The 18,567-nt window shown below is 46.1% G+C and overlaps 1 long non-coding RNA gene across 1 annotated transcript; it reads left to right on the top strand.

The window, feature by feature from the left end:
• The first annotated feature begins 11,235 nt into the window (after positions 1-11,235).
• On the top strand, positions 11,236-16,562 carry LOC134476875 (uncharacterized). The gene is made up of 2 exons (XR_010048658.1): positions 11,236-12,726; positions 12,854-16,562. It is a non-coding gene; the product is annotated as an uncharacterized LOC134476875 (long non-coding RNA).
• The last annotated feature ends 2,005 nt before the right edge of the window (positions 16,563-18,567 follow it).

The following is an 18,567-nucleotide window of genomic DNA, read 5'->3' as shown; positions in this document are numbered from 1 at the left end:
AAGCGTCCAGTGTAGCTACTGACTGACAGGAAAGACAGCAAACAGAGGACTCAGTTAAAAAAAAAAAAAAAAAAAAAAAAAACCAACCTCTTGTAGATACAGCCAATCAAATCCAAGCCATGAGAGGCCCTAGACCAGAGCTGTCCAATCACACTTTTTGACAGAATCGCTCTCTGTCTGAGTTGTCTGGCATGGTGGCCCCGAGCACCTCAAATGTGAACATGACTCAAGAATGGAATTGTGTAATTTAAGTACCTCTTTTGTATGAGGGTGAGATTCACAGACCACACATGTAACCATCCTGAGGTGTACAACATGGTGACATTTAGTACAGTCATCAAGTTGCACATCCATCACCTGTGTCTAATTCTGAGCCATTTGCATCAGCTCCAAAGGAAGCAGACACATTAAGCCAACACCCCCACCTCAGCAGTCCCAGCCCCTGCTTTTCTGTCATCTATGGACACTCTCATGCTGCGTAGTTCGCAGACATGGCGTCATGCATACGTGGCCTTTTGAGTCTGGCTTCTTTCATTTGATATCACGTTTTTGAGTTGCCTCTATGCTGTGGCATGTGTCAGCCCCTTCTTTCTTTTTATTGCTTGTTCATCTGTTGATGGATTCGTAGGTTATTTCCTTCCTTTGTATATGTTGAAAAGTGCCGCTGTAAGCACTCACAGGAGAACATTTGTTTGAGCCCTGATTTTCAGTTCTTTGGAAAACATGCGTGGGTGGTGGGGGAATTGGTGATTGTTTAACTTTTTGAGGACCAGCCCTGAAGGGGACTTCAAGTTTCCTCCCTCTTCAACCTAAGGACGGCAGCTCCACAAAATTCCCCCTTTTACTCTACAGTGAAGGCCACAGAGATAATGGCCCCTTCTCAAGGCCAGGAGTTACCCGTTGTGGTACAGAACTTCTGCTTCTCATTGACCTGAAAATGTCTGTCCCCGCTGCACCCGCTTTCCTCCTTGGATCAATAAGAGGCTGTCTTCTCTTTTAGCTTGCTTGTTATTGGGCTGGGGCTTTTAAGCAGGTTCAATAATAATTGAACAGGACACCAAGTGTAGCAGCAGGGTCCATGACTTATTTGGAAGGGAAAAAACAAAATACACTCTACATGCAAACCCAGATACACTCTACATGCAAATGTAGGGCCCAGGAAGAGAGAAAACAGATGGCCCTCCCCAGGAGCCAACTAGCCCCGCCCCCAGGAAGCAATTGGCTGGTTCAGAGGACAGGCTGAGTTAAAAGGAACTGAGCTACAAAAACAACTAAACGTTTATCGGTACCAGGGATCGAACTCACGACTGCCTGCTTGCAAGGCAGGCGCTTATGCCGCTGAGCTAAATCCCCAGCCCCTCCTTCTGTCTTTTTTTTAAAAATCCAGTATTGGGGGCTGGGGATTTAGCTCAGCGGCATAAGCGCCTGCCTTGCAAGCAGGCAGTCGTGAGTTCGACCCCTGGTACCGATAAAACGGAAAAAGACCAAAAAAAAAAAAAAGAACCAAAAATCCAGTATTGTTCTCACTGCTTTGGTTTGTTCTGATTTATTGTGTTCTTTTATTCAATGTTCTGTTCTGATTGGTTTTATTCTACTTGATTTTACTATGTCTGATGGAATGGGCAACTATTGTGAAGATAACAAGACATACAATGATAGCCATTGTTTATTTTATATTATCCTGCTTCGAAGTTCTGTAGCACTTTCACTGCTTTGTTGGGATTGGCTTTACCCTGGTTTGCTTTGTTGAGTTTTATTCTCTTTAAAATAAATAAATAAAAAAGTAAATAAGCCAGGGATGGTGGCACACGCTTGTATCCCAGCCCTCAGGAGGCTGAGGCAGGAGGCTCGTTGTGAGTTTGAGACCAGCCTGGGCTACAAAGTGAGTTCCAGGCCAGCCTACCTGCATAGTGAGACTCCGTCTCAAAAATAAATAAATGAAAGATACACAGAATTGGAGCAGACCAGAGTAAAGACTCATGACTCAAGGGGTTTGATGTTGAGGGTTTTAAACCTTAGGGTTTGGGGTGGGATTGAGGGTTTGGTCTGAGGTTTGACTCCTGTCAATGAGGGACTGGATTTAATCCTTCCATCCAGGCAGTGGAGTTTTTGACATTTTATGGCCCTTGAAGGAACTGTCATGGTGCACAAAGGGGATGGGGGCGGGGAGGACCTGCATAGCCCATGACATGGTGATGAGGCTGGGGACAGCAAAGTGTTGCAGAAGACCACTGGGCGCACATACAGGGCTTGCTGGGCACAGCCTGGCTACCTTGTGTTTAGCCCCAGCCATCCTGGTCCTGGTCTGTTTAACTCAGAAGATGAGTTCGGCCCAGAAAATGGGCTCTGTCCAAGTGGGAGAGCCTGCTCCTTCTCTGTAGCCCTTCCCCTGGCTCTCTTCTGCCTCCTGCTGAGTGCCCATCCCAGAAGGAGGTTGGTGGTGCCCCAGAAACTGGAGAAGGGGCTCAGCCCTTCATGACTAAGATGGGCAAGTGATTAGGAAAATGCTTTTGGAGTTTGAGTAACCTGGGTCAAACCCTGATCCAAACTATAAAGAGCAAAATGAAAGACAGATAATAGGAAAAGGGGAAATAGATCTTTTGCAAAAGGGAAGGGGACCAGGAAATGGCAGGTTCTATAAATCAAGCATTTACCTCAATAAAAACACGTGAATACTCACGCTCGTGCCTATGGCCACACGCATGTAACAGTCCCACTAATGCCATGACTGCGTGTGCGGATCCCGATGCGTGCGCTGGTGTGGTGGCCCAGGCCTGGACGCCTGCTCAGGTTCCCGGAGCACGCGCGCCCCCTGGAGGGCACTCTCTTGCTGCAAGGCGGAGAGCCCAGCCCAGCCCAGCGGCCCGCGCCACACCCCCTGCCCACGCCTGTCTCCTAGCTCAGCAGAGGTGTTTGGAAATCTGGTTTCTGGCTCGCCGTGGTTTCGGTTCGCTGAGCAGCTCTGACGAAGAGTTTCCTGGAGCCTGCCGGAAGAATCTGTTAACAATCATTGGATCCTGGAGTCTCGCCCAGCAAGAATTTTGCACTATTTTTAAAAACTCAGTTTTCCAGGAAAGCAACCACATGTGATCCGAGGGAAGATCATAGGCAGTTTGGGGCAGAAGCTGGATCTGGAAATGTCATCCCTCCACAGAATCCTATCACTGAACTCTGGTGTCTGCTTCCCAGGTCATCTAAACTGGCCTGTAGAATCAGGTCCAAGCTTCTTCTGCCAACAATGCAGGGTAGGGTCTCTCTTTGCCCCCTGCAAATTCCAAGATCAAAACGGCTCTGAATGACACAAACTGTTGTCCCCAGCCTGAGCCGATACAGGCTATTTTGGTAGCAATGTTTATCCCACAGAGGTGTGAACAGTCCACACTTAACAGCACAAGCATTAATGTGTTTGGTTCTCGGAGTCACCCTGAGCCAAGCTGGTGTGTGTGTGTGTGTGTGTGTGTGATCACAGCTGTCTTACAGGTGACTCCTTTTATAGAGATCCCTTTCCTGTCCTCCTCACAGTCTGGGAAATTTGTATTTGTAACCCCATGGAGAAGTTACTGGAATTCTAGCAAGTTGATTCCAATCTACCGGTTCCAGTGCAACCCAAGGTGACAATAAGAACACTGAGACATATATACAGCTATGGCAAGCCGTGGAGGTCCTAAGTCCAGCCAAGATGGTGGTGGTTCATCAGAGCAAATGCCACAAGCCAGGGCTCAACCTGGGTTTTATTAATTCTCCGTGAGGGGAGTGGCTAGAGCCAGTAAGAATGGCAGGAAATACGCAGGAGCTGAGCTTTGTAGGAGGCCTGAGATCACCTCTGCGATATGCAGAGGGCAAGAAGTGCAGAGAGAGTTACCTGCATAACACAGCTGAGATAGTATCTAATTTTTTTTGGGGGGGGGCGGTGCTTCAGAGCTGATGTATGATCTTTCTTGCCCTGGGAAGTCACAGCCTTTTTCTTGAGGCTTGGTCTCAGCCAACAGTGTGGAACATGGCTCTCCATCTCGCCCAACTCAATCATGCTTTTCTCGGAGTCACTGGGGCAAGGAAACAGTGACTGTCATCTTGCTTCAAAGATTACACGTCAAGGGGCTGGGGATTTAGCTCAGCAGCATAAGCGCTTACCTTACAAGGATGCGGTTGTGTGGTCAATCCCTCGTACTGATAAAAAAAAAAATACACATCAGTTCCCGAGCCAGCCCAATTTACAAGTGCTTAAAGCCAATAGAAGGGACAAGCAGACAGCCTAGCCAGCTCTGGCCAGATCTCTACATGGAAACAGGGCCGAGTTTACCCGAAGTGGAGACAGCAGCTCTTCTTTCAAGGGGAGTTACCAACGTGGTTCCCCACATCCTTTCTAAAACTCCCATATCTCAGTGATAACCACATGTCTAGTAGGAACTTGTAAACTGTTTTTGGTTTCCTTTCTGTATTACAGATAATGTGTTGCAGTGATTTTTCTATCAGAGATTATGCATGTTAAATTGTGCTATCTGTGAATTACATTTCATAGTAAAAGAAATGTTACAAAACCTCTTATCAAATAAAGGGAGTACTGGGTCGATGACATTTGAGAAATGAAGATCTAACCAGGGATTCCCAAAATACAGCCTGCAGGTCTCAGGGTGTCTCGGTCTTTTCAGAAACTTTATTCACAAGGCCAAACGATTTCCACAATGCACTGAGACACTTTGCCTTGTTCTTTCTCCCAGTATACAATGTCGTTTTCCCAAGGTTAAGTGTTGACGTCACTGTTCTGATATAACATGTAATAGATTTATTACTGTTATTTTTAAGTGGCTAAATATTTTACATTTCCACAAGGTAAATACTGATAGCTTGCCCAGGAATGCCAATTATTACAGAATTACTTGGGCCACTTGCTAAGCCTTTACTAGCATGAAGCAAACAATGGTGGCAGGGTTTTGTTGTTTTGTTTTGTTTTTTTCTTTTGTACCGGGGATCGAACTCACGACTGTGCTCTTGCAAGGCAGGCACTTAGACCGCTGAGCTAAATCCCCAGCCCAATGGCAGCAGTTTTTACACCACGGAAATTGCCACATGCTAGATGAAGGTTTCATCCTTTCGTGGAACTGCCAGTCCCCGCCTCCAGTTTTTGAGGCTTGAACTTACACTCCCCTTGCTTCAGCTTCTTTTGGACTTGCATCCAGAATGTGTGTAGTGCATCAACCATTCAGTAATAAGACAAATAACTTAATTAGGAAATGAGCGAAGGACCTGAATAGATAGTTCTCCAAGAAGGATACCAATGGCCAATCAGCAACAAAAAGATGCCTGACGTCACTAGTCACTATGGAAATGTAAATCGAAAGGAGGGCTAGAATCACAGGCGTGGAGCACCAAGACTGACTAAAATGAAGACTATGCTTCCCTCCTTCATAAAACTGTTTGACCAGTACACCAATTTAAAATAACCTACAAGAGTTTTTTGGGACTCCTCAATAATTCTTAAGCTTATAAAGGAGCTGAGAGACTCATTTGACAATCACAGGTGGACGGAAACGCAAAAGCAGTCATTTCTAAATGAGCCCGACACACCCTCTCGAGGTAGAGATTAGAATAAGTGACAATATGTACAGAACACGCTAAAAAATGTGTGCATATATGTTATTTGGCTGGAAAAACATAGCAACATGACCGGCGCAGCCCCCCAATGAGACAGGAGACGCTTCAGGTGGTAACAGGAACTGCCGCTTTATTGAGGCGGGTTCTGGCTTATATATCTGACTGTGGCCAATCACAGGCTGCCACGAGGAAGCAGGGTGGGAATGGGACGCAGGCTCTGGCTAATATATCCAGCTGTGGCCAATCAGGGGTTGCCACAGAGTCGGCACGGGGCGAATACGGAGTGAGCACGAGGTGCGCACGGGTTGGCTAATTTAGAGAGGGACTTAGCGTGCGGAAGCTGACGTGGTCTTATTGTCCCGGGCGAGGTGTGTTGAGCGCCTGCGACAGCAACATACAGATCAAGGTTATATTGGTTACAGATTTTTAGTGGCTTCATTTTACATTGCCATATATCTAATTCATTGAAAGATTATATGGCAGGAACTGTTACAAACATTTCACATCACATAATTTAGGCTCACATCTACTTCATTCATTCACGCACATCAATACATCTGTGTTGTCCTAGTCAGTGTGCTTTAAGAGTCAAATCAGGGCTGGAGATGTAGTTCAGGGCCAAAGTGCTTTTTTTTTTTTTAAAGAGAGAGCTAATTATGCAAGTAATGCATGAACACATTTCTTTCTTTCTTTCTTTCTTTCTTTCTTTATTTTTGGTCTTTTTTTTTATCGGTACCGGGGATCGAACTCACGACTGCCTGCTTGCAAGGCAGGCGCTTATGCTGCTGAGCTAAATCCCTAGCCCCACACATTTCTTTATTACAGTAGATTGTTGCAGATAAAGGTAGCCTCATTGGACTATTTCTTCCCTAATGTTTTTAATTTTTTTTTTTTTTTTTTTGGTACCAGGGATAGAACTCACGACCTCACGCTTGCCAGGCAGGCACTTAGGCTGCTGAGCTAAATCCCCAGCCCTAATTTTTAATTTTTTGAGGCAGAGTCTTGTTATGTAGTTCAGGCTGGCCTTGAACTCACTAGGTAGCCCAGGCTGACTTCAGACTCATGGTGATCCTCCTGCTTCAACCTGAGCCCTGAGATTACAGACGTGTAATCTTCTGTTCTTAAATGCTATTATGTTTGTTGTACTTCCATCTAGACTTTAATAGTTTTACATGTATAAACATGAATTCACTGAAGACATTTAAAGACTACTGCATGAGGTAACTATCATTAGCTCACTTTTGCGAGATATTTGTCCTGAGCTATTTGAGAGCATCCACACAATGGGTATCACCTCACTTCTGAATACCTTATGTAAAATTCTTACATACAAAGGTGGTGTCCTAATATTACCAAATCTAAGTGTTAGAAAACTAACATATATCATTATCAGCGAATCCTCAGATTCCACACAACTGGTTTCACCATTTATTCCAATAGTAACTATCCTAACGAAAGGAAAACAAGTAACAGTAGCTGTATTAGTCACGTTCACATCCCTGGGACCTAATATCCAACATCCACCATTTAAAAGAGGAGAGGTTTATTTTGGCTCCCAGTTTCAGTCCATGGTCGGCTGGGTCCAGGGCAGAAACAGGACGGCAGAGAGGTCTGGTGGAGGAAAAGGTGCTCAACCCATGGCAGCCAGGAAGCAAAGAGAAAAGGAAGAAGTCAGGGACAAGAATATGTCCTTCTGGGTCACCCCCTCAAAGACCCACCTCCGATCAGGCTTCACTTTTTTTCTTTTTGAGACAGGGTCTCACCACGCAGTGCAGGTGGCCTTGAGCTCACTTTGTAGTGTAGGCTGGTCTCAAACTCATAGAGATCCTCCTGTCTTGGCCTCCCCAGTGCTGGGATTACAGATGTGCACCACCACGCCCAGCTAGGCCCCACTTCTTAAAAACACATTCGGCTTCCAATCTTGTCAACAGAGGAATCCACTGGTGAGTGTAGCACCCCATGATGCAGTCACCTTCCAAACACATGAAAAACTGCAGGGACACTTTAGATCTAAACCATAACAGTTGCCTAAATATAGTTTGGATGTCACAGTTTTCATCAAGAAAGTCAAGAAAAATCCACAGAATGGGAGGAAATATTTGCAAATGATATAGCTGAAAAAGGACTTGCATTCAGAATGTGTATTGAGCGCCACCCAGTCAGTGATAAAACAAATAACTAAGAAATGAGTGAAGGCCCTGAGTAGACATTTCTCCAAGAAAGATACCAATGGCCAATCAGCAGTGAAAAGCTGTCTGACGTCATTAGTCACTGGGGAGATGTAAAGCAAAACCACAATGAGATAGCAGGTCACATTCACTGCAGTTCCTAAAATCAAGACACGAGATGGTAACACGTGCGGTGAGGATGTGTAGAATGTAATAATGCTCCATGGTGCTGCTGGCAACGTTAAGCAGTGCAGCAACTTTGGAAAACAAGCTGCCAGTTCCTCAAAGAATTAAGACTAAAAAAGCTTAAGACTGGAAACAAAAAGATAGGTAGTTCTTCTTTGGGAGGGTATAATTTTCACACAGATGATCCTAAGGAGTTTACCTAGACAAAGAGAGGCCCTATGGAGGGCCGGCAAAGAGGGTGAACGAAACGAAGATGTGTTATGACGTGACCAACTCCCCCAGAGGAATGTGACCGTTATGTACTGCAAATGTGACCAAAAATTAAAATTAAAAAGATAACCCCAAAGAAAAAAATAACAATAATTAACAAGATAATCCCAAACAGCAACAATCAGACCTCTAAGAATGAACAAGCAAGCTCAGCAAGGGTGAAATACACACACTAAACATACAAAAATCAATTTTATTTCTCTGTGTTTAACAATGAACAGTTACAGTAACATGCCATATAAATACAATTGCTTAAAACATAAAATACTGAGATGTAAATCTAATAAAATGAGCCTACAACTTGTTACCTGAAAACTATACACTTCTGATGAAATAAATCAAAGGAGATGGAAATGACTGGAGAGACACAGGATTTCATGGATTGGAAAATTCAACATAGTAAAGATATCAATGAATACTCAACATAATATAAATATATCACCTTTCTGTAAATAGGTGTACAATTGCCCCTGATAAGTACTTAGCAAGACCCTATTTCAAAATTAAAAGTACAAAGGGACCAGAGATGCTGCTCAGTCAAAGGCCCTGGGTTCAATCTCCAGTATCACGCACTCACAAATCACAATGAGTAAATTTTGGGTTTTTTTTGCATAAAATTTATTTACTAACTACAGGGATGATTCTAATCAAACCACACTTTGAAAGAGGCTTGAACTCGCAATCCTCCCCCCTCAGCTTCCCAGAGTATTGAGATTATAGGCATACACCATTGCAACTGAATTGTTTTGAACCCAAGGAAACCATGGCAAACAAGGACATAAGCATTGTGACACTCCCAGCACAGTTTGATAACTTAATTACAAGGTAACTAACAGGAGGGTAGTGTATACAGTGTGGATACTGTGGGCAAAGGAATGATTCATGTAGTACACTAGATGATGGGGCTGGTACTAGATTTCACCACAGTCTTAAAACATAAATCATTGGGGCTGGGGATTTAGCTCAGTGACATAAGCGCCTGCCTTGCAAGCACGCAGTGGTGAGTTCGATCCCCGGTACCAATTTAAAAAAAAGCATAAATCATTTCTGAAAATCTTCACTTACTATTTATGGGCGGAGATTGGCTAGGGTGCCTGGAACCCAGAGAGCCAGTGTAACAGGAGAATGCAGGGAACTGAGAGAGAGTGAGTCTCTGGTGCAGCTAGAATTGGCTAGAAGATGAAGTCATCTCCCATTAGGACCTCATGGGTAGTCTATCTATTTCTACCTACCTCTGTGGAATGGGACCAAAGGCTTGTTTGGACCAGGAAGACGTCCCATGTCTGCCTGGAGGATCTCGGAGAGAAAAGGGAAGACTGTGAATCGTAGGTATTCTCTCTCTTGCCACACGGGGGAGGTAGAATCCAGTTTCTTACGCAGGAGCAGGACAGCAAACTCCAGTTAGTCCTGCTCTTCCAGCCAGGCTAATGACAGAGCCTGGGGAATTTGCAGATCTCTGCTTCAGTCTGGATAATTGCCTAACTAAACGGGCTTCAGATGTGTTTGTTTTCTCCAGTGTGTTTTATCTTATAGATTCTGAAAGCTGCTGCCTCATGCAAGCTCAAAGGTGCCAAACCAATTGGCATCTTCAGATTCTGGCTGCAATGTGGGTTCCCCCTGTATGATAGCAAATAGGACCAACACCTCAGCTCTCACCCTCTGGGTCCAGTTATTTTGTTTTGGTTCCGATCCTCTGACATCTCATATGTGGAGACTGCTCATGGAGTCAGCCCCACACTGGTCACACAGAAAACTCCCATCAGGCTTAATTGGATGGTTAGTCCCAGGATCGCTGGATTCCAGTGTACTGCAGCTGCTATAAAGATATTGCTATGAATGTCCCAAAAGCCCATGATGCTGAAGGCTTGCTCACCTGCCCTCTTCATCATGAGGTGCTGGTGGAACCATTAAGGCTTTGGGGCCTAACGGAAGGAAATCAGATCCTTAAGGACTTCCTTTTGAAGGAGATGTTGGGATTTTGGTCACTTCCCCTCTGCCCTTGTTTCCTTGAGGTGAGCAGATCTTCACTCCTCTGACACCCACTCCCAGCGTACAGTACTACAACAGAGCCCAGTGACAATGGACTGCAGCCCTTAAAGCAGTGAACCAGAACAACCCTCTTGTTCTTAGATGATTATGTCGAGTATTTTGTCAGAGTAATGCAAAACTGACAAACACAGGCACCCAGCTGTGGACTAAAGGAACAGAGTTATCTTAGCTCAGGCACTGGAAAGAACTAGAACGTTCTACGAGGAATTACTCATTCTAGAAGAACCCAATTAAAGCCATGGTTTTCCTCTCAATGCCTCTAAAGGACACTAGTGTTGATGCTGTTTGTCACAGAAGTACCCCATTAACCAAGCCACCTTAGTATCATGTTAAAGTCAAAACTAGAAAACTAAGAATATATTTGGGCTCATTGAATCTAACTTTTTTTTTTGTCGTTTTGAGACAAGGTCTCACTACGCAGTTAACGCTGGCCTTAGACTCACTTTGTAGCCCAGGCTGGCCTCAAATTTTAAAAGATCCGCCTGTCTCAGCCTCCCAAGTGCTGGGATTATAGGCATGGGCCACCACGTACAGCTAGATCTAGATTTTACAGGCTATTGTTTTTCTAAATATAAACTGGCAGACCAACCAGAGAACAGGGTGTTAAATCAAGAAGAAGACAAATGGGCTGCTCAAGACAATGAGGACACAGATGTTCAAGTACAATACCCAGCTCAAAATGAAAAACTGTGGCAAGCACTTAAAACTGGATACTGATCACAGCTCCCAGGGCCAGGGGAGGCCTGTCTGAAAACAAACAGCACCAGAGGCCAGCTGTGCAAACAAGCTGCTCCATTCTAAGGTTGCTAGGCAAAGAAGGGTCATGCGACACCCACTTGCAAAATGTATAAAATAAATGCGCTGCAGTGGTTGAGCGGCTCTTTTCCTCCCAGCCGCGAGGGGGCTCCACCTGACCTCAGCTTTCTGTGTATTTTCTCTTATCTTTATTTCTCTGTCCTTTCACTGTCCTTCCACCCAGGAAACTTCGAGAGCTGCACTGAACTTGGCAAAACCCCACTTTTTCCTGCTGGCCGCAGGGGACTCTACATTCCCCACCTATTCCCATACAACTCCAGGGCGACCCTTCATGCTGATTTCCCAGGTGTCCAAGAGCAGAGACATGTCCTGCTTCCAAGAACGCTGTCTGCTCTTATTTTAGGAAATTCTAGGAGCAGACACAGTGAGCAACCCCAGGGAAACAAGCGCCAGTGAAAGAACTTTCTAAAAAAAGTGGCTCATCGGAGTTGGCGCTGCTTTAGCAAACGGAGGTGAGTTTGTGGACCTTCATCACAGCTTGGGCTCCTTTCTGTCCCTCCTGCCCTCCTGGAACAAGGGGCCCAGTGGTCTGTTGCATGCAGAGGTTTAACCAAGCCAGGGATGTGGCCTGACCATCTTGTCATTTGTCACTAAACCCCTTTGGCAGAGAATAGGGTCAGCCCCCAAATCCTGAGACATGGTTGGGCCAAATGAGTGACACAGCCTCACTGTGAGCCAGAAAAGAGGAGTCTGTGGCCTGGGGAGCCCCCACTCTGCTTCGGCATACCTGACTTGTGCACCACATTCCTGCCTGTCTCTGGGAAGGGACTCTGAGACTGGATGGAAATAACACCCTCATACTACCTTTCATTCTCTTTATTTCTGTGCAAATGGACTTTCACTTTATTTCTGTGGAAAAGGGCAAACTGGTAAGAGCAGGAATTGCTCTTGTCATCCTGGGCTGCACCTTCTAGGAGCCCAGTTCTGGGTGTCTGTGAGCAGGGCCTGCTGCCCACCTCAGCCAGCTGGGTCCTCGGGACCACAGCTCTGGACACCTGAGTTCTAGTCCAGTCTGGGGTCAGCATGCTGCCTGGATCCAGGAAACGGCGTGAGTGGATTAAACAAATGCTTAGGATCTTCTATAAACACCATGCACTCTGTCCTAGAGGCCTAGAACATTCTAAAGGCAGAGTTCCAACACCTGATGACCCTGGTGAGATTGCACAGCTCTGCCTCCCTGACCCGGAGAAGATGGACGGGTCCCCAGAGTGGGCAGAACAGACTGGAATTTGGACGGGCTGGCGGTGAGACTGGACAATGTTGTATGTCAAGGGTTTTGAGAAGGGGCAGGGGCAGGATTTGAACGCAGGTCTGCCTGAGTCTCAACAGTCAGGGACTCTCAGTGTCCATAGTGCCACCACGCCCAACCACACCCATACACTTCCTGTCACTCTCTCTCTTTCTTTCTCTTTGCTGCTCTCAGCAGCCCTGAGAAACAGATTCAGAGACAGGAGGGGACCAGCTCTTCTTTCCTCAGGACCCAGCCCCAGCGTTGAGCTGCAGTTTCTTCCCACTACTGGCCTCTATCCCACCTAAGATTTTGCCAGAGACAGCCATACCTGGCCCTATCCTGTCTAAGCTGTGGCAGGAAATCACTGCCAGCAGACATGAGCTCGACCGATGGCGGGAAGACATGATGGGGCAGGTAAGTCAGGAGCCTCAGCCAGGCCAGGTGGGAGGAGCCCTGCAGGGAGCCCGCTTCTATCCGGCCTGCCTGCCTGGGAGGCCCCGGGAAGAAAGATCTGTGACACCTGGACTGGGACTCTCAACAGGCATGAGGACGCTTCAGGAGGAAATTTGACTGTGCAGTGCGCCTCATGTGCCTTCCGTTTCTTCATTAAGAGACGAAATTCTCTATGACCAGCTCTAGAACTTGGCCCAGACTAAGATGTGGCCACTCCAGTTTGCAAAATGGCTCTGTCCTGCAGCTTGCAGAGGGGGATCCAGGAGTGCAAGGGAGAAGAAGGCAGGAAGGGACCTTTCTTCCCCTGTGGAGGTAGGTCTGGTCACACCCCTCCCCTGCTGGGACCGGATGCTGATACCACAGCCAAAGTCCAGGGTCCTCCAGTCCTGGAGACCCACGCCTGCTGCCTGCCCCTGCCTCCGCTCGGTCTCTGCCTGGTCCCTCTGGGCTCAGCCTCGCTGACACAGTGATGGGCTTCAATCAGCCTTGAATATTATCTCCAATGTCCCTTCTGCCAGGAAGCCCTCTCTGACCTCTCAGGCCAGATCAGGAGACCACAGTGGACTCGAGGCCTAAGGGCTTCCCCAGCTCTGCCCAGACTTGTCCAAGTCAGGAGGGGCCAAGGAAAGTGATGGTGTCACAAGACCTGGCTCACACTGAGTCCCTGGCAGCACCCAGGCCAGGGCCATTCAGGCAGACTTCGGTGAATACTCGCTGTCAGGCCCTGAAATGTGTACTCTCTTGTTTCTTTAAAACAAAAGGATCCACCCAGCCTGGTTAACTCTTCCACAGGGAAGAAAATGGAGGCGCAGGGAGATAAAACCCTTTGTCCACTTTCCCCCAAAATGCTTGATACCCAGTTGTGTCTGGGTGCAGAGCTGGGCATTGGCCCACTTAGAACAGGGAGCTGGGGCCTCTGCTTTTGCTGGACACGGTGGTCACGTGTATGCAGGGAAAGGCAGCCAGGTGTAGGGGAGGCCAGGGGCCCCCGAGAACCCTGTGCAGGGGACAAAATACAGGAAGCTTCTTCCCCAGGGGCAAAAGGGCAGTCTGCTAAAGGCCAGTGCATGCTCCTGCAATCTATTGGTGGGGAGAGATATCCATGGATAGACCAGAGTCAACTTTAGAGTCACCTAGAACCAGGCTGGTAGCCATACCTCTGCTCCCACTCCTGCAAGTTCAGACCTAGGAACCCCCAGAGCCAACCAGAGACTTGCATCTGGGGCTCCTACTGAGTATAGGCAGTAACGCGGTTCCCCAACAAGGTGGCCACAGCCCGCCTTTTCCTAGGTCACCAGCTCGGGTTGGTGACTGTGGAGCAGCCTGAGCTCTCGTCTGGGCGGAGAAGGAAGAGGCTGAGGCAGGGGTCAGAGGCTCTTGGGAAAGAGCAACATGGGAGAGTGACTCTGAAAAGGGAGGCAGGGGCCAGTCTGTCCACAGGGTGACAGCAGAAACCTCGTCCCTTGCCGGCTAGACCTGTACATCCCTTTGTTGATGGGGTTCTTCAGCAGCAGGCAGCTGTCCCCCAGCCCCAGCTCTGCACACGGGGACCTGGGCCCATGGAACTGGACCCAAGGCAGCCCTCCATCTTGTAGCCCCTTTTCCCTGACATTCTGTCCCCACCATGAGCCCAGGGTGGCTGTTCCAAAAGGAACTGTTGATGGGCCCAGAGGTTCTATGGATGAAAAATGAGGGAGAGGACACAATGCCAGCTGAACCCAAGGGGAGGCTTTGTCCTGGTCTGGCATGAAGCAGGAAGGAAACAGGGCAGGTGGCTTTCGCTCTGTCACGTCTATGACGGAGGGCCAGGGAGTGAGCTGGTTCAACCTTCTTCTCACAGTCAGGAGCTCCCTCTGTGGGGCAGACGGCACTGAGGCGGGGCGTGCAGATGTTGGAGCTGAACATCCACACCCCAGCTCTCCACCCGGACAGGGATTGAGAAAATGTGGAGAACAGATTTCAGTCCAGGGCTGCCTGCCCCTAGAGCACCCTGACTGGTGGGCCAGGGGTCCTCAGCCCCCATGACACTTTGAACCGTCCCCTCTGCCTCTGGCTGTCCCAGTCTGAGCCCTCTGTCTCTCAGGAAGTTCCCCCTCCTTCTCACCTGGGCCAACGCAGTCAGCCTGAGCAACCCAGTTAAGGCTATGAGAATTCTCGCTTTTATTCAGGTTATGGGGAGCAGTGGTGGCAAGGAACAGGAGAGGCTGCCATGAGAAAGTCTGTTCATCTTAGCACTTTATTGGGCAGAGGAAAGACCATGCTGAACTGAGGAGCTTCCCTAACCTTCAGCCATTCATTCCTGTGCCTGTGTGGTGTTTGGCCTGCGGGTCTTTTTTGAGACTTTGACCATTCATTCCTCCAGCAGAGTCGCCCGCCTCCCGGGAGAGCTGAGCTAATACTGTGGAAGAGGTGACACAGGGGTAAAATCCTTGGCAGAAAAAGAGGAGAGGAGTTTCCACCTGGAGTTGATGCTTCCAAGTATATATGAGCTTTTCACAGTGACTCACAGTGGATATGATTATACCAGGAGGCAGCGCCTGAACATAATCCACAGCCAAGGGTGATTTCACAGGAATTGACAAAAACTCTGTGCCGGGTGCATACTTCCTTCTTTCTTTTTGTGTTGTTGTCTTTTTGAAACAGGGTCTCACTATGCAGCTTAGGCTGACCTTGAGCTGACTTTGTAGCCCAGGCTGATCTTGAACTCAAAAACAATCCTCTTGCCTCAGCCTCCCGAGTGCTGGGATTACAGCTGTATACCCGAACGGTGCCCGGCCATACATGTATTTTCTAATCCTATTTTAATTTAAAAATATCCGTGATCACAAACTCATGATTATACTGAGGCGGGACAGAAGATAAAGGGGAAAATAAGTAGAAAGGAGAAAGTACAGTCATAGGCATGATCTGAGTCACCCAAGTTATCCACATCTCCACTCCATCTCTTTCTACCCTGGGGTTGTGCCCATGCATTCCAGAAACTCAAGACCCAGCTTATTCTCTTCTTTTGGTGGTACTGGGGATCAAACACATGACCTTACAGTTACCAGGCATGTACTTATGCCACTGAGCTAAATCCCAGGTCCCCCTTATTCTCTTCTTATATCAGTTTAGTGCCCAGCCAGAACTCTCAAAGCCCTTTGGCTGACACCCTAATTCCTGTAAGCTTGATAAATGGACTAAGACAACGGAATTTTATCTTGAGGCTGGACCTGAAGCTGCCCGGTAGGTGACTAAGAGCAGGATGAAGCTTGGTAATGTTATACTAAGATGCTGAAAAATTAAAACAATTGATTAAAAGATAATTAACAAAAAAGATATTAAAAAGATAGTTATTAGCAATATTGTCATTCTGTACTGAGCTCGTTACCCTAGTAACCAAGCACCAACCACATAGTTATAAATTAACTGACCGCTTCGTTATGCTGTTCTGTAATGCGTCATCCCCCCACCTTAGTGACCTGTGTACTATGTCAACTTTTGTTCCCTTTGTAAGAGACAAATGATGCTGTGTCAACCATTGTTCCCTTTATGAGAGACAAATGTTCCTGGAATTGGCAGACCAAGGGCTATGAATTGGCTAACCACCCACTGTGAAATGCCTCTGACCTCAAGCAAAGAGGAACAAAGGCTCACCTTATTTCTGTTTCTCATCACTATGTACTTAATGATCAGTGAGCTAATCATAAATGAACTATAAAAATCAGTCAAAACTCTAACTCAGTTGCACAGCTTTGCAAGTTCCATCTGCACTGTGTCGCTGGGCCAGCTAAAATAAAAGCGCTTCTTCCTAAAAACGACGTCGTTCTGCCCCATCTTTTCCATCTCAGGGGTTTTGCCCCATTCTTCACCTCAGGGGCCTTTTTGGGGAAGTACAACAGGTACCTCTGCCTGTGTTTTATATGTATCCCATAATCCTCAGGGGCATCATGGCAAATTTTTAGCAAAGGTGCATTGGGGGAGTGACACCCACATTTATTTTTAGGAGTATTTCTATTGATGAATTTTTAATTTTAATTTTATGACCTCGCATTTGCAGCTATGAGCTTTATTACATCTAACAATGTGTTCTTAGCAGGAAAATAAAATATCAGTACAATAAAATATTAAATTTTTAATATGTGATGTGTGTAAAATAAGCATCAACATTTTCAATGCCAACTGTTTACCTGCTTACGAGGTCTAAAAATGTAACAGCAGAAATAAATTCCTAGGTTAGCTGCAATGAGAATACAAGCAAAACTCTACCACAGAGATAGATAATCTATACAATGTGCGCTTAGCAGGAAAATGAAACAGCAATAAAATAAAATATAAACTATGTAAGTTTATATTATAAACTATGTAACTATGAGAACAACATGTGCCAATCAGAAGTGTGGCTTACTCTGACAGCAGGTGTTTTCTGTTTCCTGTCTTCTGTGGTAGGATGTGTTTGGCATCTTGCTGGTTTTCCTAGTATATATTCCCTTCTTACATGTATGTGCACAGGGAATCAAACTCAAGACCTTGCGCTTGTCAGGTAGGTGCTGTGCTGCTCAGCTAAATCCCTAGTCCTTGGTTCCCCTGTTTTCTTTTGGGGTTCTCGTGAAGTTTCACCTCTCTGTTCACCAGTCTGCTTCAGAATTCTTTTGCAGAGTTCTTTGGGCAGTTGTATACTGTCTTTATTTTGCTGTAATTGTGTATCATCCAGTTCCAATCCTCTAAGAAAATTTCTCCAGGATACTTCTTGCCTGCTATTTTGTTTGTTAACTATAAAGACTATGCCTGGCATATTTAGGATCAAGTAAAACACAACCACTGGCCAGTGCTTTGTGTTTTGAGTGGCATCATATACTGCTGCATAATTTGTCAACATTACTCTTTCATTTTGTTGTAAAATGTAACCATTTATGGCTTCATTTGTGTTGAAAATTCACTATCACTGTTTGTTTTGAGACAAGGTCTTCCTGTGTAGTCCAGGCTACTCACAATACATCACAAGCTGACCTTGAACTTCCGGGATCCTCCTGCCTCAGTCTCCTCTGTGATTGTAGGTGTGCATCAGCACACCTGAACTCATTATCAATCTTATCATCATGGTGTAACAATGATAGGATTGATATTACTTTGTTTTTCTTGACTAGAAGGTAGTCCAGCCTAGGCTGGAACTCACTGTGTAGTACAGGCTGAGCCTGATTCATAGGCTCCTCCTGCCTCAACCTGCCAAGTGCTGAGATTACAGGTGTGTGCCACCACACCCAGCCTCACTAGCAATCTTATTATCCCGGTGTAATGTTGACAATACTACTGTTAACTAAGGTAGACACACTACTTCAATTTTCTTTGCCATGTAGGATGTTACATCTTAAAATCCAAAGATTGTGCTATACATTTCCTCATTGTGAGCTTGCAACTTTATTTAGGAATCTCAGTTTCATTTTTGTGAATAGTTCCTGTGCTAGTCAACTGGTGTTCTTTTAATAAATGTAACAGTGCATAACCCATGAACCAATTGTTGAATGGGATACTTGGGTTACTTTTTTGAAATCGATACAAGTCTGTTTACAAAGTCACACAATTTATTACTATGCGAAGACCTGGAGGGTGAATTACAGGATAAATTCCTAACCTCAAGATGTAAAATGTCTCTGCAGCTACTATGTATTTTTATACCATATTTTGAAAGTTCACATGGCATAGACTGCTGAAAACATCACTATGATCCAAGTCCTCATTAATTCTCGTGTACTTGAAAGGTCTATAGTTGCTTGATAGTTTAAAACAAAGTTTTCAACACGTGAGCAAATGTCAGCAAAATGG

Source organism: Cavia porcellus, unplaced genomic scaffold (genome assembly GCF_034190915.1).
Source record: "Cavia porcellus strain 051 isolate PalLab524CR breed Dunkin Hartley unplaced genomic scaffold, mCavPor4.1 scaffold_7, whole genome shotgun sequence".
In the NCBI taxonomy this organism is placed as follows: Eukaryota; Metazoa; Chordata; class Mammalia; order Rodentia; family Caviidae; genus Cavia; species Cavia porcellus.
The sequence above is the reverse complement of the archived record's forward strand: the minus strand, read 5'-3'. Positions and strand labels throughout refer to the sequence as shown.